The 27,275-nt window shown below is 58.1% G+C and overlaps 12 non-coding genes and 2 pseudogenes across 12 annotated transcripts; all 14 read left to right on the top strand.

Annotated features, from left to right (window-relative positions):
- Window positions 1–1,500: 1,500 nt before the first annotated feature.
- Window positions 1,501–1,619, top strand: LOC145426653 (5S ribosomal RNA). Its single transcript, XR_013907363.1, has one exon. It is a non-coding gene; the product is annotated as a 5S ribosomal RNA (ribosomal RNA).
- Window positions 1,620–4,018: 2,399 nt separating this feature from the next.
- On the top strand, window positions 4,019–4,137 carry LOC145426583 (5S ribosomal RNA). The gene has a single exon (XR_013907293.1). It is a non-coding gene; the product is annotated as a 5S ribosomal RNA (ribosomal RNA).
- An 895-nt stretch (window positions 4,138–5,032) lies between these two features.
- LOC145427425 (5S ribosomal RNA) lies at window positions 5,033–5,151 on the top strand (annotated as a pseudogene).
- A 1,255-nt stretch (window positions 5,152–6,406) lies between these two features.
- On the top strand, window positions 6,407–6,525 carry LOC145427021 (5S ribosomal RNA). The gene has a single exon (XR_013907745.1). It is a non-coding gene; the product is annotated as a 5S ribosomal RNA (ribosomal RNA).
- Window positions 6,526–7,740: 1,215 nt separating this feature from the next.
- LOC145427452 (5S ribosomal RNA) lies at window positions 7,741–7,849 on the top strand (annotated as a pseudogene).
- Window positions 7,850–9,577: 1,728 nt separating this feature from the next.
- Window positions 9,578–9,696, top strand: LOC145426350 (5S ribosomal RNA). The gene has a single exon (XR_013907060.1). It is a non-coding gene; the product is annotated as a 5S ribosomal RNA (ribosomal RNA).
- Window positions 9,697–11,775: 2,079 nt separating this feature from the next.
- On the top strand, window positions 11,776–11,894 carry LOC145427501 (5S ribosomal RNA). The gene has a single exon (XR_013908043.1). It is a non-coding gene; the product is annotated as a 5S ribosomal RNA (ribosomal RNA).
- Window positions 11,895–14,173: 2,279 nt separating this feature from the next.
- Window positions 14,174–14,292, top strand: LOC145426871 (5S ribosomal RNA). The gene has a single exon (XR_013907592.1). It is a non-coding gene; the product is annotated as a 5S ribosomal RNA (ribosomal RNA).
- Window positions 14,293–16,181: 1,889 nt separating this feature from the next.
- LOC145426652 (5S ribosomal RNA) lies at window positions 16,182–16,300 on the top strand. Its single transcript, XR_013907362.1, has one exon. It is a non-coding gene; the product is annotated as a 5S ribosomal RNA (ribosomal RNA).
- Window positions 16,301–18,223: 1,923 nt separating this feature from the next.
- On the top strand, window positions 18,224–18,342 carry LOC145427500 (5S ribosomal RNA). Its single transcript, XR_013908042.1, has one exon. It is a non-coding gene; the product is annotated as a 5S ribosomal RNA (ribosomal RNA).
- Window positions 18,343–19,517: 1,175 nt separating this feature from the next.
- Window positions 19,518–19,636, top strand: LOC145427499 (5S ribosomal RNA). The gene has a single exon (XR_013908041.1). It is a non-coding gene; the product is annotated as a 5S ribosomal RNA (ribosomal RNA).
- Window positions 19,637–20,891: 1,255 nt separating this feature from the next.
- LOC145426651 (5S ribosomal RNA) lies at window positions 20,892–21,010 on the top strand. The gene has a single exon (XR_013907361.1). It is a non-coding gene; the product is annotated as a 5S ribosomal RNA (ribosomal RNA).
- Window positions 21,011–23,325: 2,315 nt separating this feature from the next.
- On the top strand, window positions 23,326–23,444 carry LOC145427497 (5S ribosomal RNA). Its single transcript, XR_013908039.1, has one exon. It is a non-coding gene; the product is annotated as a 5S ribosomal RNA (ribosomal RNA).
- A 2,830-nt stretch (window positions 23,445–26,274) lies between these two features.
- On the top strand, window positions 26,275–26,393 carry LOC145426650 (5S ribosomal RNA). The gene has a single exon (XR_013907360.1). It is a non-coding gene; the product is annotated as a 5S ribosomal RNA (ribosomal RNA).
- The last annotated feature ends 882 nt before the right edge of the window (window positions 26,394–27,275 follow it).

Raw genomic sequence — 27,275 nt, 5'->3', positions numbered from 1 at the left:
ACCACACCAGGGCCTGTGGCTGCTGGCTGAGGCCACATACACCACAACAGGGCATTAGTTGCTATTGAGGCCAATTACACCACACCAGGGTCTGTGGCTCTTGCTCAGGCCACTTACACCACACCAGGGCCTGTGGCTGCTGGCTGAGGCCACTTACACCACACCAGGGCCTGTGGCTGCTGGCTGAGGCCACTTACACCACACCAGGGCATTAGTTGCTATTGAGGCCACTTACACCACACCAGGGCCTGTGGCTGCTGGCTGAGGCCACTTACACCACACCAGGGCATTAGTTGCTATTGAGGCCACTTACACCACACCAGGGCCTGTGGCTGCTGGCTGAGGCCACTTACACCACACCAGGGCATAAGTTGCTATTGAGGCCAATTACACCACACCAGGGTCTTTGGCTCTTGCTCAGGCCACTTACACCACACCAGGGCCTGTGGCACTGGCTGAGGTCACTTACACCACACCAGTGCCTGTGGCTGCTGGCTGAGGGCACTTACACCACACCAGTGCCTGTGGCTTCTGGCTGAGGCCACTTACACCACACCAGGGCCTGTGGCTGCTGGCTCAGGCCACTTACACCACACCAGGGCCTGTGGCTGCTGGCTGAGGCCACTTACACCACACCAGGGCCTGTGGCTGCTGGCTGAGGCCACTTACACCACACCAGTGCCTGTGGCTGCTGGCTGAGGCCACTTACACCACACCAGGGCATTAGTTGCTATTGAGGCCCCTTACACCACACCAGGGCCTGTGGCACTGGCTGAGGCCACTTACACCACACCAGGGCCTGTGGCTGCTGGCTGAGGCCACATACACCACAACAGGGCATTAGTTGCAATTGAGGCCAATTACACCACACCAGGGTCTGTGGCTTTTGCTCAGGCCACTTACACCACACCAGGGCCTGTGGCAATGGCTGAGGCCACTTACACTACACCAGGGCCTGTGGCTCTGGCTGAGGCCACTTACACCACACCAGGGCCTGTGGCTGCTGGCTGAGGCCACTTACACCACACCAGGGCCTGTGGCTGCTGGCTGTGGCCACTTACACCACACCAGGGCCTGTGGCTGCTGGCTGAGGCCACTTACACCACACCAGGGCCTGTGGCTGCTGGCTGAGGCCACTTACACCACACCAGTGCCTGTGGCTTCTGGCTGAGGCCACTTACACCACACCAGGGCCTGTGGCTCTTGCTCAGGCCACTCACATCACACCAGGCCCTGCGCTTCTGGCCGAGGCCATCTTCACCAAACCAGGCCCTGTGCTGCTAGCTGTGGCCATGTACAACACACCAGGCCCTGTGCTGGTTCCTGAGGCCATCTTCAACAATCCAGGGCCTGTGCTGTTAGATAAATGCTAAACTGAGCCTTTGGGTTAGGGTATTATGCAAACATGCAGGTATGGTTAAAGGATTGTCTTCGTAACTTCAGGTACTTGCCACCTAATCAGTTGAATCCATAAATTGAGACATTGTGCTGGGGCCAGCAGCTTACGGCCATACCACCCTGAGCATGCCCGACCTCGTCTGATCTCGGAAGCTAAGCAGGGCTGGGCTTGGTTAGTACTTGGATGGGAGACTACCTGGGAATACCTGGTGCTGTAAGCCTTTCATTTTCATGTCATTGAACCGCTTTTGATCCAGAGAAGGGGTGTATTAAAAGACCAAAAGCAGCTGCCCATTAATGAGGGCACATTAACGACATTGATTTTGGCTCTTTTCCAATGTCTTGTGCTGCTAGCTGATGCCACCTACACCACACCAGGGCCTGAGTGACCGGCTGGGGCCACTTACACCACATCAGGGCCTGTGGCTGCTGGCTGAGGCCACCTACACCACACCAGGGCATTAGTTGCTATTGAGGCCAATTACACCACACCAGGGTCTGTGACTCTTGCTCAGGCCACTTACACCACACCAGGGCCTGTGGCACTGGCTGAGGCCACTTACACCACACCAGGGCCTGTGGCTGCTGGCTGAGGCCACTTACACCACACCAGGGCCTGTGGCTGCTGGCTGAGGTCACTTACACCACACCAGGGCCTGTGGCTGCTGGCTGAGGGCACTTACACCACACCAGTGCCTGTGGCTTCTGGCTGAGGCCACTTACACCACACCAGAGCCTGTGGCTCTTGCTCAGGCCACTTACACCACACCAGGGCCTGTGGCTGCTGGCTGAGGCCACTTACACCACACCAGGGCCTGTGGCTCTTGCTCAGGCCACTTACACCACACCAGGGCCTGTGGCACTGGCTGAGGCCACTTAAACCACACCAGGGCCTGTGGCTGCTGGCTGAGGCCACCTACACCACACCAGGGCATTAGTTGCTATTGAGGCCAATTACACCACACCAGGGTCTGTGACTCTTGCTCAGGCCACTTACACCACACCAGGGCCTGTGGCACTGGCTGAGGCCACTTACACCACACCAGGGCCTGTGGCTGCTGGCTGAGGCCACTTACACCACACCAGGGCCTGTGGCTGCTGGCTGAGGTCACTTACACCACACCAGGGCCTGTGGCTGCTGGCTGAGGGCACTTACACCACACCAGTGCCTGTGGCTTCTGGCTGAGGCCACTTACACCACACCAGGGCCTGTGGCTGCTGGCTCAGGCCACTTACACCACACCAGGGCCTGTGGCTGCTGGCTGAGGCCACTTACACCACACCAGGGCCTGTGGCTGCTGGCTGAGGCCACTTACACCACACCAGTGCCTGTGGCTGCTGGCTGAGGCCACTTACACCACACCAGGGCATTAGTTGCTATTGAGGCCCCTTACACCACACCAGGGCCTGTGGCACTGGCTGAGGCCACTTACACCACACCAGGGCCTGTGGCTGCTGGCTGAGGCCACCTACACCACACCAGGGCATTAGTTGCTATTGAGGCCAATTACACCACACCAGGGTCTGTGGCTCTTGCTCAGGCCACTTACACCACACCAGGGCCTGTGGCACTGGCTGAGGCCACTTACACTACACCAGGGCCTGTGGCTCTGGCTGAGGCCACTTACACCACACCAGGGCCTGTGGCTGCTGGCTGAGGCCACTTACACCACACCAGGGCCTGTGGCTGCTGGCTGAGGCCACTTACACCACACCAGGGCCTGTGGCTGCTGGCTGAGGCCACTTACACCACACCAGGGCCTGTGGCTGCTGGCTGAGGCCACTTACACCACACCAGTGCCTGTGGCTTCTGGCTGAGGCCACTTACACCACACCAGGGCCTGTGGCTCTTGCTCAGGCCACTCATATCACACCAGACCCTGTGGCTCTGGCTGAGGCCACTTACACCACACCAGGGCCTGTGGCTCTGGCTGAGGCCACTTACACCACATCAGGGCCTGTGGCTGCTGGATGAGGCGACTTACACCACACCAAGGGCCTGTGGCTGCTGGCTGAGGCCACCTACACCACACCAGGGCCTGTGGCTGCTGGCTGAGGCCACTTACACCACACCAAGGGCCTGTGGCTGCTGGCTGAGGCCACATACACAACACCATGGCCTTTTTTGCTTCTGAGGCCACTTACACCACACCAGGGCCTGTGGCTGCTGGCTGAGGCCACATACACCACACCAGGGCCTTAGTTGCTATTGAGGCCAATTACACCACACCAGGGCCTGTTGCTCTTGCTCAGGCCACTTACACCACACCAGGGCCTGTGGCTCTTGCTCAGGCCACTTACTCCACACCAGGGCCTGTGGCTCTTGCTCAGGCCACTCATATCACACCAGGCCCTGTGCTTCTGGCCGAGGCCATCTTCACCAAACCAGGCCCTGTGCTGCTAGCTGTGGCCATGTACAACACACCAGGCCCTGTTCTGGTTCCTGAGGCCATCTTCAACAATCCAGGGCCTGTGCTGTTGGATAAATGCTAAACTGAGCCTTTGGGTTAGGGTATTATGCAAACATGCAGGTATGGTTATAGGATTGTCTTCGTAACTTCAGGTACTTGCCACCTAATCAGTTGAATCCATAAATTGAGACATTGTGCTGGGGCCAGCAGCTTACGGCCATACCACCCTGAGCACGCCCGACCTCGTCTGATCTCGGAAGCTAAGCAGGGCTGGGCTTGGTTAGTACTTGGATGGGAGACTTCCTTGGAATACCTAGTGCTGTAAGCCTTTCATTTTCATGTCATTGAACCGCTTTTGATCCAGAGAAGGGGTGTATTAAAAGACCAAAAGCAGCTGCCCATTAATGAGGGCACATTAACGACATTGCTTTTGGCTGTTTTCCAATGTCTTGTGCTGCTAGCTGATGCCACTTACACCACACCAGGGCCAGAGTGACCGGCTGGGGCCACTTACACCACACCAGGGCCTGTGGCTGCTGGCTGAGGCCACCTACACCACACCAGGGCCTTACTTGCTATTGAGGCCAATTACACCACACCAGGGTCTGTGGCTCTTGCTCAGGCCACTTACACCACACCAGGGCCTGTGGCTGCTGGATGAGGCGACTTACACCACACCAAGGCCTGTGGCTGCTGGATGAGGCCACTTACACAACACCAGGGCCTTAGTTGCTATTGAGGCCACTTACACCACACCAGGGCCTGTGGCTCTGGCTGAGGCCACTTACACCACACCACGGCCTTATTTGCTTCTGAGGCCACTTACACCACACCAGGGCCTGTGGCTCTGGCTGAGGCCACTTACACCACACCAGGGCCTGTGGCTCTTGCTCAGGCCACTTACACCACACCAGGGCCTGTGGCTCTTGCTCAGGCCACTCATATCACACCAGGCCCTGTGCTTCTGGCCGAGGCCATCTTCACCAAACCAGGCCCTGTGCTGCTAGCTGTGACCATGTACAACACACCAGGCCCTGTTCTTGTTCCTGAGGCCATCTTCAACAATCCAGGGCCTGTGCTGTTGGATAAATGCTAAACTGAGCCTTTGGGTTAGGGTATTATGCAAACATGCAGGTATGGTTATAGGATTGTCTTCGTAACTCCAGGTACTTGCCACCTAATCACTTGAATCCATAAATTGAGACATTGTGCTGTGGCCAGCAGCTTAGGGCCATACCACCCTGAGCATGCCCGACCACGTCTGATCTCGGAAGCTAAGCAGGGCTGTTCTTGGTTAGTACTTGGATGGGAGACTTCCTTGGAATACCAGGTGCTGTAAGCCTTTCATTTTCATGTCTTTGAACCGCTTTTGATCCAGAGAAGGGGTGTATTAAAAGACCAAAAGCAGCTGCCCATTAATGAGGGCACATTAACGACATTGCTTTTGGCTGTTTTCCAATGTCTTGTGCTGCTAGCTGATGCCACCTACACCACACCAGGGCCTGAGTGACCGGCTGGGGCCACTTACACCACATCAGGGCCTGTGGCTGCTGGCTGAGGCCACTTACACCACACCAGGGCCTGTGGCTGCTGGCTGAGGCCACTTACACCACACCAGGGCATTAGTTGCTATTGAGGCCAATTACACCACACCAGGGTCTGTGGCTCTTGCTCAGGCCACTTACACCACACCAGGGCCTGTGGCACTGGCTGAGGCCACTTACACCACACCAGGGCCTGTGGCTGCTGGCTGAGGCCACTTACACCACACCAGGGCCTGTGGCTGCTGGCTGAGGCCACTTACACCACACCAGGGCCTGTGGCTGCTGGCTGAGGGCACTTACACCACACCAGTGCCTGTGGCTTCTGGCTGAGGCCACTTACACCACACCAGTGCCTGTGGCTCTTGCTCATGCCACTTACACCACACCAGGGCCTGTGGCTGCTGGCTGAGGGCACTTACACCACACCAGTGCCTGTGGCTGCTGGCTGAGGCCACTTACACCACACCAGGGCATTAGTTGCTATTGAGGCCACTTACACCACACCAGGGCCTGTGGCTGCTGGCTGAGGCCACATACACAACACCAGGGCCTTAGTTGCTATTGAGGCCAATTACACCACACCAGGGCCTGTGGCACTGGCTGAGGTCACTTACACCACACCAGGGCCTGTGGCTGCTGGCTGAGGCCACTTACACCACACAAGGGCCTGTGGCTGCTGGCTGAGGCCACCCACACCACACCAGGGCCTGTGGCTGCTGGCTGAGGCCACTTACACCACACCAGGGCCTGTGGCTCTTGCTCAGGCCACTCATATCACACCAGACCCTGTGCTTCTGGCCGAGGCCATCTTCACCAAACCAGGCCCTGTGCTGCTTGCTGTGGCCATGTACAACACACCAGGCCCTGTGCTGGTTCCTGAGGCCATCTTCAACAATCCAGGGCCTGTGCTGTTAGATAAATGCCAAACTGAGCCTTTGGGTTAGGGTATTATGCAAACATGCAGGTATGGTTATAGGATTGTCTTCGTAACTTCAGGTACTTGCCACCTAATCAGTTGAATCCATAAATTGAGACATTGTGCTGGGGCCAGCAGCTTACGGCCATACCACCCTGAGCACGCCCGACCTCGTCTGATCTCGGAAGCTAAGAAGGGCTGGGCTTGGTTAGTACTTGGATGGGAGACTGCCTGGGAATACCTGGTGCTGTAAGCCTTTCATTTTCATGTCATTGAACCGCTTTTGATCCAGAGAAGGGGTGTATTAAAAGACCAAAAGCAGCTGCCCATTAATGAGGGCACATTAACGACACTGCTTTTGGCTGTTTTCCAATGTCTTGTGCTGCTAGCTGATGCCACCTACACCACACCAGGGCCTGAGTGACCGGCTGGGGCCACTTACACCACATCAGGGCCTGTGGCTCTGGCTGAGGCCACTTACACCACACCAGGGCCTGTGGCTCTGGCTGAGGCCACTTACACCACATCAGGGCCTGTGGCTGCTGGATGAGGCGACTTACACCACACCAAGGGCCTGTGGCTGCTGGCTGAGGCCACCCACACCACACCAGGGCCTGTGGCTGCTGGCTGAGGCCACTTACACCACACCAGGGCCTGTGGCTCTTGCTCAGGCCACTCATATCACACCAGACCCTGTGGCTCTGGCTGAGGCCACTTACACCACACCAGGGCCTGTGGCTCTGGCTGAGGCCACTTACACCACATCAGGGCCTGTGGCTGCTGGATGAGGCGACTTACACCACACCAAGGGCCTGTGGCTGCTGGCTGAGGCCACCCACACCACACCAGGGCCTGTGGCTGCTGGCTGAGGCCACTTACACCACACCAAGGGCCTGTGGCTGCTGGCTGAGGCCACATACACAACACCACGGCCTTATTTGCTTCTGAGGCCACTTACACCACACCAGGGCCTGTGGCTGCTGGCTGAGGTCACATACACCACACCAGGGCCTTAGTTGCTATTGAGGCCAATTACACCACACCAGGGCCTGTTGCTCTTGCTCAGGCCACTTACACCACACCAGGGCCTGTGGCTCTTGCTCAGGCCACTTACTCCACACCAGGGCCTGTGGCTCTTGCTCAGGCCACTCATATCACACCAGGCCCTGTGCTTCTGGCTGAGGCCACCTACACCACACCAGGGCATTAGTTGCTATTGAGGCCCCTTACACCACACCAGGGCCTGTGGCACTGGCTGTGGCCATGTACAACACACCAGAACCTGTGCTGGTTCCTGAGGCCATCTTCAACAATCCAGGGCCTGTGCTGTTAGATAAATGCTAAACTGAGCCTTTGGGTTAGGGTATTATGCAAACATGCAGGTATGGTTATAGGATTGTCTTCGTAACTTCAGGTACTTGCCACCTAATCAGTTGAATCCATAAATTGAGACATTGTGCTGGGGCCAGCAGCTTACGGCCATACCACCCTGAGCACGCCCGACCTCGTCTGATCTCGGAAGCTAAGCAGGGCTGGGCTTGGTTTGTACTTGGATGGGAGACTACCTGGTGCTGTAAGCCTTTCATTTTCATGTCATTGAACCGCTTTTGATCCAGAGAAGGGGTGTATTAAAAGACCAAAAGCAGCTGCCCATTAATGATGGCACATTAACGACATTGCTTTTGGCTGTTTTACAATGTCTTGTGCTGCTAGCTGATGCCACCTACACCACACCAGGGCCTGAGTGACCGGCTGGGGCCACTTACACCACATCAGGGCCTGTGGCTGCTGGCTGAGGCCACTTACACCACACCAGGGCCTGTGGCTGCTGGCTGAGGCCACTTACACCACACCAGGGCATTAGTTGCTATTGAGGCCAATTACACCACACCAGGGTCTGTGGCTCTTGCTCAGGCCACTTACACCACACCAGGGCCTGTGGCACTGGCTGAGGCCACTTACACCGCACCAGGGCCTGTGGCTGCTGGCTGAGGCCACTTACACCACACCAGGGCCTGTGGCTGCTGGCTGAGGTCACTTACACCACACCAGGGCCTGTGGCTGCTGGCTGAGGGCACTTACACCACACCAGTGCCTGTGGCTTCTGGCTGAGGCCACTTACACCACACCAGGGCCTGTGGCTCTTGCTCAGGCCACTTACACCACACCAGGGCCTGTGCTGCTGGCTGAGGCCACTTACACCACACCAGGGCCTGTGGCTGCTGGCTGAGGCCACTTACACCACACCAGGGCCTGTGGCTGCTGGCTGAGGGCACTTACACCACACCAGTGCCTGTGGCTGCTGGCTGAGGCCACTTACACCACACCAGGGCATTAGTTGCTATTGAGGCCCCTTACACCACACCAGGGCCTGTGGCACTGGCTGAGGCCACTTACACCACACCAGGGCCTGTGGCTGCTGGCTGAGGCCACCTACACCACACCAGGGCATTAGTTGCTATTGAGGCCAATTACACCACACCAGGGTCTGTGGCTCTTGCTCAGGCCACTTACACCACACCAGGGCCTGTGGCACTGGCTGAGGCCACTTACACTACACCAGGGCCTGTGGCTCTGGCTGAGGCCACTTACACCACACCAGGGCCTGTGGCTGCTGGCTGAGGCCACTTACACCACACCAGGGCCTGTGGCTGCTGGCTGAGGCCACTTACACCACACCAGGGCCTGTGGCTGCTGGCTGAGGCCACTTACACCACACCAGGGCCTGTGGCTCTTGCTCAGGCCACTTACACCACACCAGGGCCTGTGGCACTGGCTGAGGCCACTTACACCGCACCAGGGCCTGTGGCTCTGGCTGAGGCCACTTACACCACACCAGGGCCTGTGGCTGCTGGCTGAGGCCACTTACACCACACCAGGGCCTGTGGCTGCTGGCTGAGGCCACTTACACCACACCAGGGCCTGTGGCTGCTGGCTGAGGCCACTTACACCACACCAGTGCCTGTGGCTTCTGGCTGAGGCCACTTACACCACACCAGGGCCTGTGGCTCTTGCTCAGGCCACTCACATCACACCAGGCCCTGCGCTTCTGGCCGAGGCCATCTTCACCAAACCAGGCCCTGTGCTGCTAGCTGTGGCCATGTACAACACACCAGGCCCTGTGCTGGTTCCTGAGGCCATCTTCAACAATCCAGGGCCTGTGCTGTTAGATAAATGCTAAACTGAGCCTTTGGGTTAGGGTATTATGCAAACATGCAGGTATGGTTAAAGGATTGTCTTCGTAACTTCAGGTACTTGCCACCTAATCAGTTGAATCCATAAATTGAGACATTGTGCTGGGGCCAGCAGCTTACGGCCATACCACCCTGAGCACGCCCGACCTCGTCTGATCTCGGAAGCTAAGCAGGGCTGGGCTTGGTTAGTACTTGGATGGGAGACCGCCTGGGAATACCTGGTGCTGTAAGCCTTTCATTTTCATGCCATTGAACCGCTTTTGATCCAGAGAAGGGGTGTATTAAAAGACCAAAAGCAGCTGCCCATTAATGAGGGCACATTAACGACATTGCTTTTGGCTGTTTTCCAATGTCTTGTGCTGCTAGCTGATGCCACCTACACCACACCAGGGCCTGAGTGACCAGCTGGGGCCACGTACACCACATCAGGGCCTGTGGCTGCTGGCTGAGGCCACTTACACCACACCAGGGCCTGTGGCTGCTGGCTGAGGCCACTTACACCACACCAGGGCCTGTGGCTGCTGGCTGAGGCCACCTACACCACACCAGGGCCTTAGTTGCTATTGAGGCCAATTACACCACAACAGGGTCTGTGGCTCTTGCTCAGGCCACTTACACCACACCAGGGCCTGTGGCACTGGCTGAGGCCACTTACACCACACCAGGACCTGTGGCTCTGGCTGAGGCCACTTACACCACACCAGGGCCTGTGGCTGCTGGCTGAGGCCACCTACACCACACCAGGGCCTTAGTTGCTATTGAGGCCAATTACACCACAACAGGGTCTGTGGCTCTTGCTCAGGCCACTTACACCACACCAGGGCCTGTGGCACTGGCTGAGGCCACTTACACCACACCAGGACCTGTGGCTCTGGCTGAGGCCACTTACACCACACCAGGGCCTGTGGCTGCTGGCTGAGGCCACTTACACCACACCAGGGCCTGTGGCTGCTGGCTGAGGCCACTTACACCACACCAGGGCCTGTGGCTGCTGGCTGAGGCCACTTACACCACACCAGGGCCTGTGGCTGCTGGCTGAGGCCACTTACACCACACCAGGGCCTGTGGCACTGGCTGAGGCCACTTACACCACACCAGGACCTGTGGCTCTGGCTGAGGCCACTTACACCACACCCGGACCTGTGGCTCTGGCTGAGGCCACTTACACCACACCAGGGCCTGTGGCTGCTGGCTGAGGCCACTTACACCACACCAGGGCATTAGTTGCTATTGAGGCCACTTACACCACACCAGGGCCTGTGGCTGCTGGCTGAGGCCACTTACACCACACCAGGGCCTGTGGCTGCTGGCTGAGGCCACTTACACCACACCAGGGCATTAGTTGCTATTGAGGCCAATTACACCACACCAGGGTCTGTGGCACTGGCTGAGGCCACTTACACCACACCAGGGCCTGTGGCTGCTGGCTGAGGCCACTTACACCACACCAGGGCCTGTGGCTGCTGGCTGAGGTCACTTACACCACACCAGGGCATTAGTTGCTATTGAGGCCCCTTACACCACACCAGTGCCTGTGGCTTCTGGCTGAGGCCACTTACACCACACCAGGGCCTGTGGCTCTTGCTCAGGCCACTTACACCACACCAGGGCCTGTGGCTGCTGGCTGAGGCCACTTACACCACACCAGGGCCTGTGGCTGCTGGCTGAGGCCACTTACACCACACCAGGGCATAAGTTGCTATTGAGGCCAATTACACCACACCAGGGTCTTTGGCTCTTGCTCAGGCCACTTACACCACACCAGGGCCTGTGGCACTGGCTGAGGCCACTTACACCACACCAGGGCCTGTGGCTCTGGCTGAGGCCACTTACACCACACCAGGGCCTGTGGCTGCTGGCTGAGGCCACTTACACCACACCAGGGCCTGTGGCTGCTGGCTGAGGCCACTTACACCACACCAGGGCCTGTGGCTGCTGGCTGAGGCCACTTACACCACACCAGTGCCTGTGGCTTCTGGCTGAGGCCACTTACACCACACCAGGGCCTGTGGCTCTTGCTCAGGCCACTCACATCACACCAGGCCCTGCGCTTCTGGCCGAGGCCATCTTCACCAAACCAGGCCCTGTGCTGCTAGCTGTGGCCATGTACAACACACCAGGCCCTGTGCTGGTTCCTGAGGCCATCTTCAACAATCCATGGCCTGTGCTGTTAGATAAATGCTAAACTGAGCCTTTGGGTTAGGGTATTATGCAAACATGCAGGTATGGTTAAAGGATTGTCTTCGTAACTTCAGGTACTTGCCACCTAATCAGTTGAATCCATAAATTGAGACATTGTGCTGGGGCCAGCAGCTTACGGCCATACCACCCTGAGCACGCCCGACCTCGTCTGATCTCGGAAGCTAAGCAGGGCTGGGCTTGGTTAGTACTTGGATGGGAGACTACCTGGGAATACCTGGTGCTGTAAGCCTTTCATTTTCATGTCATTGAACCGCTTTTGATCCAGAGAAGGGGTGTATTAAAAGACCAAAAGCAGCTGCCCATTAATGAGGGCACATTAACGACATTGCTTTTGGCTGTTTTCCAATGTCTTGTGCTGCTAGCTGATGCCACCGACACCACACCAGGGCCTGAGTGACCGGCTGGGGCCACTTACACCACATCAGGGCCTGTGGCTGCTGGCTGAGGCCACTTACACCACACCAGGGCCTGTGGCTGCTGGCTGAGGCCACTTACACCACACCAGGGCATTAGTTGCTATTGAGGCCAATTACACCACACCAGGGTCTGTGGCTCTTGCTCAGGCCACTTACACCACACCAGGGCCTGTGGCACTGGCTGAGGCCACTTACACCACACCAGGGCCTGTGGCTGCTGGCTGAGGCCACCTACACCACACCAGGGCATTAGTTGCTATTGAGGCCAATTACACCACACCAGGGTCTGTGACTCTTGCTCAGGCCACTTACACCACACCAGGGCCTGTGGCACTGGCTGAGGCCACTTACACCACACCAGGGCCTGTGGCTGCTGGCTGAGGCCACTTACACCACACCAGGGCCTGTGGCTGCTGGCTGAGGTCACTTACACCACACCAGGGCCTGTGGCTGCTGGCTGAGGCCACTTACACCACACCAGGGCCTGTGGCTCTTGCTCAGGCCACTTACACCACACCAAGGCCTGTGGCTGCTGGCTGAGGCCACTTACACCACACCAGGGCCTGTGGCTCTTGCTCAGGCCACTTACACCACACCAGGGCCTGTGGCACTGGCTGAGGCCACTTACACCACACCAGTGCCTGTGGCTTCTGGCTGAGGCCACTTACACCACACCAGGGCCTGTGGCTCTTGCTCAGGCCACTTACACCACACCAAGGCCTGTGGCTGCTGGCTGAGGCCACTTACACCACACCAGGGCCTGTGGCTCTTGCTCAGGCCACTTACACCACACCAGGGCCTGTGGCACTGGCTGAGGCCACTTACACCACACCAGGGCCTGTGGCTGCTGGCTGAGGCCACCTACACCACACCAGGGCATTAGTTGCTATTGAGGCCAATTACACCACACCAGGGTCTGTGACTCTTGCTCAGGCCACTTACACCACACCAGGGCCTGTGGCACTGGCTGAGGCCACTTACACCACACCAGGGCCTGTGGCTGCTGGCTGAGGCCACTTACACCACACCAGGGCCTGTGGCTGCTGGCTGAGGTCACTTACACCACACCAGGGCCTGTGGCTGCTGGCTGAGGGCACTTACACCACACCAGTGCCTGTGGCTTCTGGCTGAGGCCACTTACACCACACCAGGGCCTGTGGCTGCTGGCTCAGGCCACTTACACCACACCAGGGCCTGTGGCTGCTGGCTGAGGCCACTTACACCACACCAGGGCCTGTGGCTGCTGGCTGAGGCCACTTACACCACACCAGTGCCTGTGGCTGCTGGCTGAGGCCACTTACACCACACCAGGGCATTAGTTGCTAATGAGGCCCCTTACACCACACCAGGGCCTGTGGCACTGGCTGAGGCCACTTACACCACACCAGGGCCTGTGGCTGCTGGCTGAGGCCACATACACCACAACAGGGCATTAGTTGCTATTGAGGCCAATTACACCACACCAGGGTCTGTGGCTCTTGCTCAGGCCACTTACACCACACCAGGGCCTGTGGCACTGGCTGAGGCCACTTACACTACACCAGGGCCTGTGGCTCTGGCTGAGGCCACTTACACCACACCAGGGCCTGTGGCTGCTGGCTGAGGCCACTTACACCACACCAGGGCCTGTGGCTGCTGGCTGAGGCCACTTACACCACACCAGGGCCTGTGGCTGCTGGCTGAGGCCACTTACACCACACCAGGGCCTGTGGCTACTGGCTGAGGCCACTTACACCACACCAGTGCCTGTGGCTTCTGGCTGAGGCCACTTACACCACACCAGGGCCTGTGGCTCTTGCTCAGGCCACTCACATCACACCAGGCCCTGCGCTTCTGGCCGAGGCCATCTTCACCAAACCAGGCCCTGTGCTGCTAGCTGTGGCCATGTACAACACACCAGGCCCTGTGCTGGTTCCTGAGGCCATCTTCAACAATCCAGGGCCTGTGCTGTTAGATAAATGCTAAACTGAGCCTTTGGGTTAGGGTATTATGCAAACATGCAGGTATGGTTAAAGGATTGTCTTCGTAACTTCAGGTACTTGCCACCTAATCAGTTGAATCCATAAATTGAGACATTGTGCTGGGGCCAGCAGCTTACGGCCATACCACCCTGAGCATGCCCGACCTCGTCTGATCTCGGAAGCTAAACAGGGCTGGGCTTGGTTAGTACTTGGATGGGAGACTACCTGGGAATACCTGGTGCTGTAAGCCTTTCATTTTCATGTCATTGAACCGCTTTTGATCCAGAGAAGGGGTGTATTAAAAGACCAAAAGCAGCTGCCCATTAATGAGGGCACATTAACGACATTGATTTTGGCTCTTTTCCAATGTCTTGTGCTGCTAGCTGATGCCACCTACACCACACCAGGGCCTGAGTGACCGGCTGGGGCCACTTACACCACATCAGGGCCTGTGGCTGCAGGCTGAGGCCACCTACACCACACCAGGGCATTAGTTGCTATTGAGGCCAATTACACCACACCAGGGTCTGTGACTCTTGCTCAGGCCACTTACACCACACCAGGGCCTGTGGCACTGGCTGAGGCCACTTACACCACACCAGGGCCTGTGGCTGCTGGCTGAGGCCACTTACACCACACCAGGGCCTGTGGCTGCTGGCTGAGGTCACTTACACCACACCAGGGCCTGTGGCTGCTGGCTGAGGGCACTTACACCACACCAGTGCCTGTGGCTTCTGGCTGAGGCGACTTACACCACACCAGGGCCTGTGGCTCTTGCTCAGGCCACTTACACCACACCAGGGCCTGTGGCTGCTGGCTGAGGCCACTTACACCACACCAGGGCCTGTGGCTCTTGCTCAGGCCACTTACACCACACCAGGGCCTGTGGCACTGGCTGAGGCCACTTACACCACACCAGGGCCTGTGGCTGCTGGCTGAGGCCACCTACACCACACCAGGGCATTAGTTGCTATTGAGGCCAATTACACCACACCAGGGTCTGTGACTCTTGCTCAGGCCACTTACACCACACCAGGGCCTGTGGCACTGGCTGAGGCCACTTACACCACACCAGGGCCTGTGGCTGCTGGCTGAGGCCACTTACACCACACCAGGGCCTGTGGCTGCTGGCTGAGGTCACTTACACCACACCAGGGCCTGTGGCTGCTGGCTGAGGGCACTTACACCACACCAGTGCCTGTGGCTTCTGGCTGAGGCCACTTACACCACACCAGGGCCTGTGGCTGCTGGCTCAGGCCACTTACACCACACCAGGGCCTGTGGCTGCTGGCTGAGGCCACTTACACCACACCAGTGCCTGTGGCTGCTGGCTGAGGCCACTTACACCACACCAGTGCCTGTGGCTGCTGGCTGAGGCCACTTACACCACACCAGTGCCTGTGGCTGCTGGCTGAGGCCACTTACACCACACCAGGGCCTGTGGCTGCTGGCTGAGGCCACCTACACCACACCAGGGCATTAGTTGCTATTGAGGCCACTTACACCACACCAGGGTCTGTGGCTCTTGCTCAGGCCACTTACACCACACCAGGGCCTGTGTCACTGGCTGAGGCCACTTACACTACACCAGGGCCTGTGGCTCTGGCTGAGGCCACTTACACCACACCAGGGCCTGTGGCTGCTGGCTGAGGCCACTTACACCACACCAGGGCCTGTGGCTGCTGGCTGAGGCCACTTACACCACACCAGGGCCTGTGGCTGCTGGCTGAGGCCACTTACACCACACCAGGGCCTGTGGCTGCTGGCTGAGGCCACTTACACCACACCAGTGCCTGTGGCTTCTGGCTGAGGCCACTTACACCACACCAGGGCCTGTGGCTCTTGCTCAGGCCACTCACATCACACCAGGCCCTGCGCTTCTGGCCGAGGCCATCTTCACCAAACCAGGCCCTGTGTTGCTAGCTGTGGCCATGTACAACACACCAGGCCCTGTGCTGGTTCCTGAGGCCATCTTCAACAATCCAGGGCCTGTGCTGTTAGATAAATGCTAAACTGAGCCTTTGGGTTAGGGTATTATGCAAACATGCAGGTATGGTTAAAGGATTGTCTTCGTAACTTCAGGTACTTGCCACCTAATCAGTTGAATCCATAAATTGAGACATTGTGCTGGGGCCAGCAGCTTACGGCCATACCACCCTGAGCATGCCCGACCTCGTCTGATCTCGGAAGCTAAGCAGGGCTGGGCTTGGTTAGTACTTGGATGGGAGACTACCTGGGAATACCTGGTGCTGTAAGCCTTTCATTTTCATGTCATTGAACCGCTTTTGATCCAGAGAAGGGGTGTATTAAAAGACCAAAAGCAGCTGCCCATTAATGAGGGCACATTAACGACATTGATTTTGGCTCTTTTCCAATGTCTTGTGCTGCTAGCTGATGCCACCTACACCACACCAGGGCCTGAGTGACCGGCTGGGGCCACTTACACCACATCAGGGCCTGTGGCTGCTGGCTGAGGCCACCTACACCACACCAGGGCATTAGTTGCTATTGAGGCCAATTACACCACACCAGGGTCTGTGACTCTTGCTCAGGCCACTTACACCACACCAGGGCCTGTGGCACTGGCTGAGGCCACTTACACCACACCAGGGCCTGTGGCTGCTGGCTGAGGCCACTTACACCACACCAGGGCCTGTGGCTGCTGGCTGAGGTCACTTACACCACACCAGGGCCTGTGGCTGCTGGCTGAGGGCACTTACACCACACCAGTGCCTGTGGCTTCTGGCTGAGGCCACTTACACCACACCAGGGCCTGTGGCTCTTGCTCAGGCCACTTACACCACACCAGGGCCTGTGGCTGCTGGCTGAGGCCACTTACACCACACCAGGGCCTGTGGCTCTTGCTCAGGCCACTTACACCACACCAGGGCCTGTGGCACTGGCTGAGGCCACTTACACCACACCAGGGCCTGTGGCTGCTGGCTGAGGCCACCTACACCACACCAGGGCCTTAGTTGCTATTGAGGCCAATTACACCACAACAGGGTCTGTGGCTCTTGCTCAGGCCACTTACACCACACCAGGGCCTGTGGCACTGGCTGAGGCCACTTACACCACACCAGGACCTGTGGCTCTGGCTGAGGCCACTTACACCACACCAGGGCCTGTGGCTGCTGGCTGAGGCCACTTACACCACACCAGGGCCTGTGGCTGCTGGCTGAGGCCACTTACACCACACCAGGGCCTGTGGCTGCTGGCTGAGGCCACTTACACCACACCAGGGCCTGTGGCACTGGCTGAGGCCACTTACACCACACCAGGACCTGTGGCTCTGGCTGAGGCCACTTACACCACACCCGGACCTGTGGCTCTGGCTGAGGCCACTTACACCACACCAGGGCCTGTGGCTGCTGGCTGAGGCCACTTACACCACACCAGGGCATTAGTTGCTATTGAGGCCACTTACACCACACCAGGGCCTGTGGCTGCTGGCTGAGGCCACCTACACCACACCAGGGCATTAGTTGCTATTGAGGCCAATTACACCACACCAGGGTCTGTGGCTCTTGCTCAGGCCACTTACACCACACCAGGGCCTGTGGCACTGGCTGAGGCCACTTACACCACACCAGGACCTGTGGCTCTGGCTGAGGCCAATTACACCACACCAGGGCCTGTGGCTGCTGGCTGAGGCCACTTACACCACACCAGGGCCTGTGGCTTCTGGCTGAGGCCACTTACACCACACCAGGGCCTGTGGCACTGGCTGAGGCCACTTACACCACACCAGGACCTGTGGCTCTGGCTGAGGCCACTTACACCACACCAGGGCCTGTGGCTGCTGGCTGAGGCCACTTACACCACACCAGGGCCTGTGGCTGCTGGCTGAGGCCACTTACACCACACCAGGGCCTGTGGCTGCTGGCTGAGGCCACTTACACCACACCAGTGCCTGTGGCTTCTGGCTCAGGCCACTCACATCACACCAGGCCCTGTGCTGCTAGCTGTGGCCATGTACAACACACCAGGCCCTGTGCTGGTTCCTGAGGCCATCTTCAACAATCCAGGGCCTGTGCTGTTAGATAAATGCTAAACTGAGCCTTTGGGTTAGGGTATTATGCAAACATGCAGGTATGGTTAAAGGATTGTCTTCGTAACTTCAGGTACTTGCCACCTAATCAGTTGAATCCATAAATTGAGACATTGTGCTGGGGCCAGCAGCTTACGGCCATACCACCCTGAGCACGCCCGACCTCGTCTGATCTCGGAAGCTAAGCAGGGCTGGGCTTGGTTAGTACTTGGATGGGAGACTACCTGGGAATACCTGGTGCTGTAAGCCTTTCATTTTCATGTCATTGAACCGCTTTTGATCCAGAGAAGGGGTGTATTAAAAGACCAAAAGCAGCTGCCCATTAATGAGGGCACATTAACGACATTGCTTTTGGCTGTTTTCCAATGTCTTGTGCTGCTAGCTGATGCCACCTACACCACACCAGGGCCTGAGTGACCGGCTGGGGCCACTTACACCACATCAGGGCCTGTGGCTGCTGGCTGAGGCCACTTACACCACACCAGGGCCTGTGGCAGCTGGCTGAGGCCACTTACACCACACCAGGGCATTAGTTGCTATTGAGGCCAATTACACCACACCAGGGTCTGTGGCTGCTGGCTGAGGCCACTTACACCACACCAGGGCCTGTGGCTGCTGGCTGAGGCCACTTACACCACACCAGGGCCTGTGGCTGCTGGCTGAGGTCACTTACACCACACCAGGGCATTAGTTGCTATTGAGGCCCCTTACACCACACCAGGACCTGTGGCTCTGGCTGAGGCCACTTACACCACACCAGGGCCTGTGGCTGCTGGCTGAGGCCACTTACACCACACCAGGGCATTAGTTGCTATTGAGGCCACTTACACCACACCAGGGCCTGTGGCTGCTGGCTGAGGCCACCTACACCACACCAGGGCATTAGTTGCTATTGAGGCCAATTACACCACACCAGGGTCTGTGGCTCTTGCTCAGGCCACTTACACCACACCAGGGCCTGTGGCACTGGCTGAGGCCACTTACACCACACCAGGACCTGTGGCTCTGGCTGAGGCCAATTACACCACACCAGGGCCTGTGGCTGCTGGCTGAGGCCACTTACACCACACCAGGGCCTGTGGCTTCTGGCTGAGGCCACTTACACCACACCAGGGCCTGTGGCTGCTGGCTGAGGCCACTTACACCACACCAGTGCCTGTGGCTTCTGGCTCAGGCCACTCACATCACACCAGGCCCTGTGCTGCTAGCTGTGGCCATGTACAACACACCAGGCCCTGTGCTGGTTCCTGAGGCCATCTTCAACAATCCAGGGCCTGTGCTGTTAGATAAATGCTAAACTGAGCCTTTGGGTTAGGGTATTATGCAAACATGCAGGTATGGTTAAAGGATTGTCTTCGTAACTTCAGGTACTTGCCACCTAATCAGTTGAATCCATAAATTGAGACATTGTGCTGGGGCCAGCAGCTTACGGCCATACCACCCTGAGCACGCCCGACCTCGTCTGATCTCGGAAGCTAAGCAGGGCTGGGCTTGGTTAGTACTTGGATGGGAGACTACCTGGGAATACCTGGTGCTGTAAGCCTTTCATTTTCATGTCATTGAACCGCTTTTGATCCAGAGAAGGGGTGTATTAAAAGACCAAAAGCAGCTGCCCATTAATGAGGGCACATTAACGACATTGCTTTTGGCTGTTTTCCAATGTCTTGTGCTGCTAGCTGATGCCACCTACACCACACCAGGGCCTGAGTGACCGGCTGGGGCCACTTACACCACATCAGGGCCTGTGGCTGCTGGCTGAGGCCACTTACACCACACCAGGGCCTGTGGCTGCTGGCTGAGGCCACTTACACCACACCAGGGCATTAGTTGCTATTGAGGCCAATTACACCACACCAGGGTCTGTGGCACTGGCTGAGGCCACTTACACCACACCAGGGCCTGTGGCTGCTGGCTGAGGCCACTTACACCACACCAGGGCCTGTGGCTGCTGGCTGAGGTCACTTACACCACACCAGGGCATTAGTTGCTATTGAGGCCCCTTACACCACACCAGTGCCTGTGGCTTCTGGCTGAGGCCACTTACACCACACCAGGGCCTGTGGCTCTTGCTCAGGCCACTTACACCACACCAGGGCCTGTGGCTGCTGGCTGAGGCCACTTACACCACACCAGGGCCTGTGGCTGCTGGCTGAGGCCACTTACACCACACCAGGGCATAAGTTGCTATTGAGGCCAATTACACCACACCAGGGTCTTTGGCTCTTGCTCAGGCCACTTACACCACACCAGGGCCTGTGGCTCTGGCTGAGGCCACTTACACCACACCAGGGCCTGTGGCTGCTGGCTGAGGCCACTTACACCACACCAGGGCCTGTGGCTGCTGGCTGTGGCCACTTACACCACACCAGGGCCTGTGGCTGCTGGCTGAGGCCACTTACACCACACCAGGGCCTGTGGCTGCTGGCTGAGGCCACTTACACCACACCAGTGCCTGTGGCTTCTGGCTGAGGCCACTTACACCACACCAGGGCCTGTGGCTCTTGCTCAGGCCACTCACATCACACCAGGCCCTGCGCTTCTGGCCGAGGCCATCTTCACCAAACCAGGCCCTGTGCTGCTAGCTGTGGCCATGTACAACACACCAGGCCCTGTGCTGGTTCCTGAGGCCATCTTCAACAATCCAGGGCCTGTGCTGTTAGATAAATGCTAAACTGAGCCTTTGGGTTAGGGTATTATGCAAACATGCAGGTATGGTTAAAGGATTGTCTTCGTAACTTCAGGTACTTGCCACCTAATCAGTTGAATCCATAAATTGAGACATTGTGCTGGGGCCAGCAGCTTACGGCCATACCACCCTGAGCATGCCCGACCTCGTCTGATCTCGGAAGCTAAGCAGGGCTGGGCTTGGTTAGTACTTGGATGGGAGACTACCTGGGAATACCTGGTGCTGTAAGCCTTTCATTTTCATGTCATTGAACCGCTTTTGATCCAGAGAAGGGGTGTATTAAAAGACCAAAAGCAGCTGCCCATTAATGAGGGCACATTAACGACATTGATTTTGGCTCTTTTCCAATGTCTTGTGCTGCTAGCTGATGCCACCTACACCACACCAGGGCCTGAGTGACCGGCTGGGGCCACTTACACCACATCAGGGCCTGTGGCTGCTGGCTGAGGCCACCTACACCACACCAGGGCATTAGTTGCTATTGAGGCCAATTACACCACACCAGGGTCTGTGACTCTTGCTCAGGCCACTTACACCACACCAGGGCCTGTGGCACTGGCTGAGGCCACTTACACCACACCAGGGCCTGTGGCTGCTGGCTGAGGCCACTTACACCACACCAGGGCCTGTGGCTGCTGGCTGAGGTCACTTACACCACACCAGGGCCTGTGGCTGCTGGCTGAGGGCACTTACACCACACCAGTGCCTGTGGCTTCTGGCTGAGGCCACTTACACCACACCAGAGCCTGTGGCTCTTGCTCAGGCCACTTACACCACACCAGGGCCTGTGGCTGCTGGCTGAGGCCACTTACACCACACCAGGGCCTGTGGCTCTTGCTCAGGCCACTTACACCACACCAGGGCCTGTGGCACTGGCTGAGGCCACTTAAACCACACCAGGGCCTGTGGCTGCTGGCTGAGGCCACCTACACCACACCAGGGCATTAGTTGCTATTGAGGCCAATTACACCACACCAGGGTCTGTGACTCTTGCTCAGGCCACTTACACCACACCAGGGCCTGTGGCACTGGCTGAGGCCACTTACACCACACCAGGGCCTGTGGCTGCTTGCTGAGGCCACTTACACCACACCAGGGCCTGTGGCTTCTGGCTGAGGCCACTTACACCACACCAGGGCCTGTGGCTGCTGGCTCAGGCCACTTACACCACACCAGGGCCTGTGGCTGCTGGCTGAGGCCACTTACACCACACCAGGGCCTGTGGCTGCTGGCTGAGGCCACTTACACCACACCAGTGCCTGTGGCTGCTGGCTGAGGCCACTTACACCACACCAGGGCATTAGTTGCTATTGAGGCCCCTTACACCACACCAGGGCCTGTGGCACTGGCTGAGGCCACTTACACCACACCAGGGCCTGTGGCTGCTGGCTGAGGCCACCTACACCACACCAGGGCATTAGTTGCTATTGAGGCCAATTACACCACACCAGGGTCTGTGGCTCTTGCTCAGGCCACTTACACCACACCAGGGCCTGTGGCACTGGCTGAGGCCACTTACACTACACCAGGGCCTGTGGCTCTGGCTGAGGCCACTTACACCACACCAGGGCCTGTGGCTGCTGGCTGAGGCCAATTACACCACACCAGGGTCTGTGGCTCTTGCTCAGGCCACTTACACCACACCAGGGCCTGTGGCACTGGCTGAGGCCACTTACACTACACCAGGGCCTGTGGCTCTGGCTGAGGCCACTTACACCACACCAGGGCCTGTGGCTGCTGGCTGAGGCCACTTACACCACACCAGGGCCTGTGGCTGCTGGCTGAGGTCACTTACACCACACCAGGGCATTAGTTGCTATTGAGGCCCCTTACACCACACCAGTGCCTGTGGCTTCTGGCTGAGGCCACTTACACCACACCAGGGCCTGTGGCTCTTGCTCAGGCCACTTACACCACACCAGGGCCTGTGGCTGCTGGCTGAGGCCACTTACACCACACCAGGGCCTGTGGCTGCTGGCTGAGGCCACTTACACCACACCAGGGCATAAGTTGCTATTGAGGCCAATTACACCACACCAGGGTCTTTGGCTCTTGCTCAGGCCACTTACACCACACCAGGGCCTGTGGCACTGGCTGAGGCCACTTACACCACACCAGGGCCTGTGGCTCTGGCTGAGGCCACTTACACCACACCAGGGCCTGTGGCTGCTGGCTGAGGCCACTTACACCACACCAGTGCCTGTGGCTTCTGGCTGAGGCCACTTACACCACACCAGGGCCTGTGGCTCTTGCTCAGGCCACTCACATCACACCAGGCCCTGCGCTTCTGGCCGAGGCCATCTTCACCAAACCAGGCCCTGTGCTGCTAGCTGTGGCCATGTACAACACACCAGGCCCTGTGCTGGTTCCTGAGGCCATCTTCAACAATCCATGGCCTGTGCTGTTAGATAAATGCTAAACTGAGCCTTTGGGTTAGGGTATTATGCAAACATGCAGGTATGGTTAAAGGATTGTCTTCGTAACTTCAGGTACTTGCCACCTAATCAGTTGAATCCATAAATTGAGACATTGTGCTGGGGCCAGCAGCTTACGGCCATACCACCCTGAGCACGCCCGACCTCGTCTGATCTCGGAAGCTAAGCAGGGCTGGGCTTGGTTAGTACTTGGATGGGAGACTACCTGGGAATACCTGGTGCTGTAAGCCTTTCATTTTCATGTCATTGAACCGCTTTTGATCCAGAGAAGGGGTGTATTAAAAGACCAAAAGCAGCTGCCCATTAATGAGGGCACATTAACGACATTGCTTTTGGCTGTTTTCCAATGTCTTGTGCTGCTAGCTGATGCCACCGACACCACACCAGGGCCTGAGTGACCGGCTGGGGCCACTTACACCACATCAGGGCCTGTGGCTGCTGGCTGAGGCCACTTACACCACACCAGGGCCTGTGGCTGCTGGCTGAGGCCACTTACACCACACCAGGGCATTAGTTGCTATTGAGGCCAATTACACCACACCAGGGTCTGTGGCTCTTGCTCAGGCCACTTACACCACACCAGGGCCTGTGGCACTGGCTGAGGCCACTTACACCACACCAGGGCCTGTGGCTGCTGGCTGAGGCCACCTACACCACACCAGGGCATTAGTTGCTATTGAGGCCAATTACACCACACCAGGGTCTGTGACTCTTGCTCAGGCCACTTACACCACACCAGGGCCTGTGGCACTGGCTGAGGCCACTTACACCACACCAGGGCCTGTGGCTGCTGGCTGAGGCCACTTACACCACACCAGGGCCTGTGGCTGCTGGCTGAGGTCACTTACACCACACCAGGGCCTGTGGCTGCTGGCTGAGGGCACTTACACCACACCAGTGCCTGTGGCTTCTGGCTGAGGCCACTTACACCACACCAGGGCCTGTGGCTCTTGCTCAGGCCACTTACACCACACCAAGGCCTGTGGCTGCTGGCTGAGGCCACTTACACCACACCAGGGCCTGTGGCTCTTGCTCAGGCCACTTACACCACACCAGGGCCTGTGGCACTGGCTGAGGCCACTTACACCACACCAGGGCCTGTGGCTGCTGGCTGAGGCCACCTACACCACACCAGGGCATTAGTTGCTATTGAGGCCAATTACACCACACCAGGGTCTGTGACTCTTGCTCAGGCCACTTACACCACACCAGGGCCTGTGGCACTGGCTGAGGCCACTTACACCACACCAGGGCCTGTGGCTGCTGGCTGAGGCCACTTACACCACACCAGGGCCTGTGGCTGCTGGCTGAGGTCACTTACACCACACCAGGGCCTGTGGCTGCTGGCTGAGGGCACTTACACCACACCAGTGCCTGTGGCTTCTGGCTGAGGCCACTTACACCACACCAGGGCCTGTGGCTGCTGGCTCAGGCCACTTACACCACACCAGGGCCTGTGGCTGCTGGCTGAGGCCACTTACACCACACCAGGGCCTGTGGCTGCTGGCTGAGGCCACTTACACCACACCAGTGCCTGTGGCTGCTGGCTGAGGCCACTTACACCACACCAGGGCATTAGTTGCTATTGAGGCCCCTTACACCACACCAGGGCCTGTGGCACTGGCTGAGGCCACTTACACCACACCAGGGCCTGTGGCTGCTGGCTGAGGCCACATACACCACAACAGGGCATTAGTTGCTATTGAGGCCAATTACACCACACCAGGGTCTGTGGCTCTTGCTCAGGCCACTTACACCACACCAGGGCCTGTGGCTGCTGGCTGAGGCCACTTACACCACACCAGGGCCTGTGGCTGCTGGCTGAGGCCACTTACACCACACCAGGGCATTAGTTGCTATTGAGGCCACTTACACCACACCAGGGCCTGTGGCTGCTGGCTGAGGCCACTTACACCACACCAGGGCATAAGTTGCTATTGAGGCCAATTACACCACACCAGGGTCTTTGGCTCTTGCTCAGGCCACTTACACCACACCAGGGCCTGTGGCACTGGCTGAGGTCACTTACACCACACCAGTGCCTGTGGCTGCTGGCTGAGGGCACTTACACCACACCAGTGCCTGTGGCTTCTGGCTGAGGCCACTTACACCACACCAGGGCCTGTGGCTGCTGGCTCAGGCCACTTACACCACACCAGGGCCTGTGGCTGCTGGCTGAGGCCACTTACACCACACCAGGGCCTGTGGCTGCTGGCTGAGGCCACTTACACCACACCAGTGCCTGTGGCTGCTGGCTGAGGCCACTTACACCACACCAGGGCATTAGTTGCTATTGAGGCCCCTTACACCACACCAGGGCCTGTGGCACTGGCTGAGGCCACTTACACCACACCAGGGCCTGTGGCTGCTGGCTGAGGCCACATACACCACAACAGGGCATTAGTTGCAATTGAGGCCAATTACACCACACCAGGGTCTGTGGCTTTTGCTCAGGCCACTTACACCACACCAGGGCCTGTGGCACTGGCTGAGGCCACTTACACTACACCAGGGCCTGTGGCTCTGGCTGAGGCCACTTACACCACACCAGGGCCTGTGGCTGCTGGCTGAGGCCACTTACACCACACCAGGGCCTGTGGCTGCTGGCTGTGGCCACTTACACCACACCAGGGCCTGTGGCTGCTGGCTGAGGCCACTTACACCACACCAGGGCCTGTGGCTGCTGGCTGAGGCCACTTACACCACACCAGTGCCTGTGGCTTCTGGCTGAGGCCACTTACACCACACCAGGGCCTGTGGCTCTTGCTCAGGCCACTCACATCACACCAGGCCCTGCGCTTCTGGCCGAGGCCATCTTCACCAAACCAGGCCCTGTGCTGCTAGCTGTGGCCATGTACAACACACCAGGCCCTGTGCTGGTTCCTGAGGCCATCTTCAACAATCCAGGGCCTGTGCTGTTAGATAAATGCTAAACTGAGCCTTTGGGTTAGGGTATTATGCAAACATGCAGGTATGGTTAAAGGATTGTCTTCGTAACTTCAGGTACTTGCCACCTAATCAGTTGAATCCATAAATTGAGACATTGTGCTGGGGCCAGCAGCTTACGGCCATACCACCCTGAGCATGCCCGACCTCGTCTGATCTCGGAAGCTAAGCAGGGCTGGGCTTGGTTAGTACTTGGATGGGAGACTACCTGGGAATACCTGGTGCTGTAAGCCTTTCATTTTCATGTCATTGAACCGCTTTTGATCCAGAGAAGGGGTGTATTAAAAGACCAAAAGCAGCTGCCCATTAATGAGGGCACATTAACGACATTGATTTTGGCTCTTTTCCAATGTCTTGTGCTGCTAGCTGATGCCACCTACACCACACCAGGGCCTGAGTGACCGGCTGGGGCCACTTACACCACATCAGGGCCTGTGGCTGCTGGCTGAGGCCACCTACACCACACCAGGGCATTAGTTGCTATTGAGGCCAATTACACCACACCAGGGTCTGTGACTCTTGCTCAGGCCACTTACACCACACCAGGGCCTGTGGCACTGGCTGAGGCCACTTACACCACACCAGGGCCTGTGGCTGCTGGCTGAGGCCACTTACACCACACCAGGGCCTGTGGCTGCTGGCTGAGGTCACTTACACCACACCAGGGCCTGTGGCTGCTGGCTGAGGGCACTTACACCACACCAGTGCCTGTGGCTTCTGGCTGAGGCCACTTACACCACACCAGAGCCTGTGGCTCTTGCTCAGGCCACTTACACCACACCAGGGCCTGTGGCTGCTGGCTGAGGCCACTTACACCACACCAGGGCCTGTGGCTCTTGCTCAGGCCACTTACACCACACCAGGGCCTGTGGCACTGGCTGAGGCCACTTAAACCACACCAGGGCCTGTGGCTGCTGGCTGAGGCCACCTACACCACACCAGGGCATTAGTTGCTATTGAGGCCAATTACACCACACCAGGGTCTGTGACTCTTGCTCAGGCCACTTACACCACACCAGGGCCTGTGGCACTGGCTGAGGCCACTTACACCACACCAGGGCCTGTGGCTGCTGGCTGAGGCCACTTACACCACACCAGGGCCTGTGGCTGCTGGC

Source organism: Astatotilapia calliptera, chromosome 3 (assembly GCF_964374335.1).
Source record: "Astatotilapia calliptera chromosome 3, fAstCal68.1, whole genome shotgun sequence".
Lineage (NCBI taxonomy): Eukaryota > Metazoa > Chordata > Actinopteri > Cichliformes > Cichlidae > Astatotilapia > Astatotilapia calliptera.
This window is presented reverse-complemented; position numbering and strand designations above follow the sequence as displayed.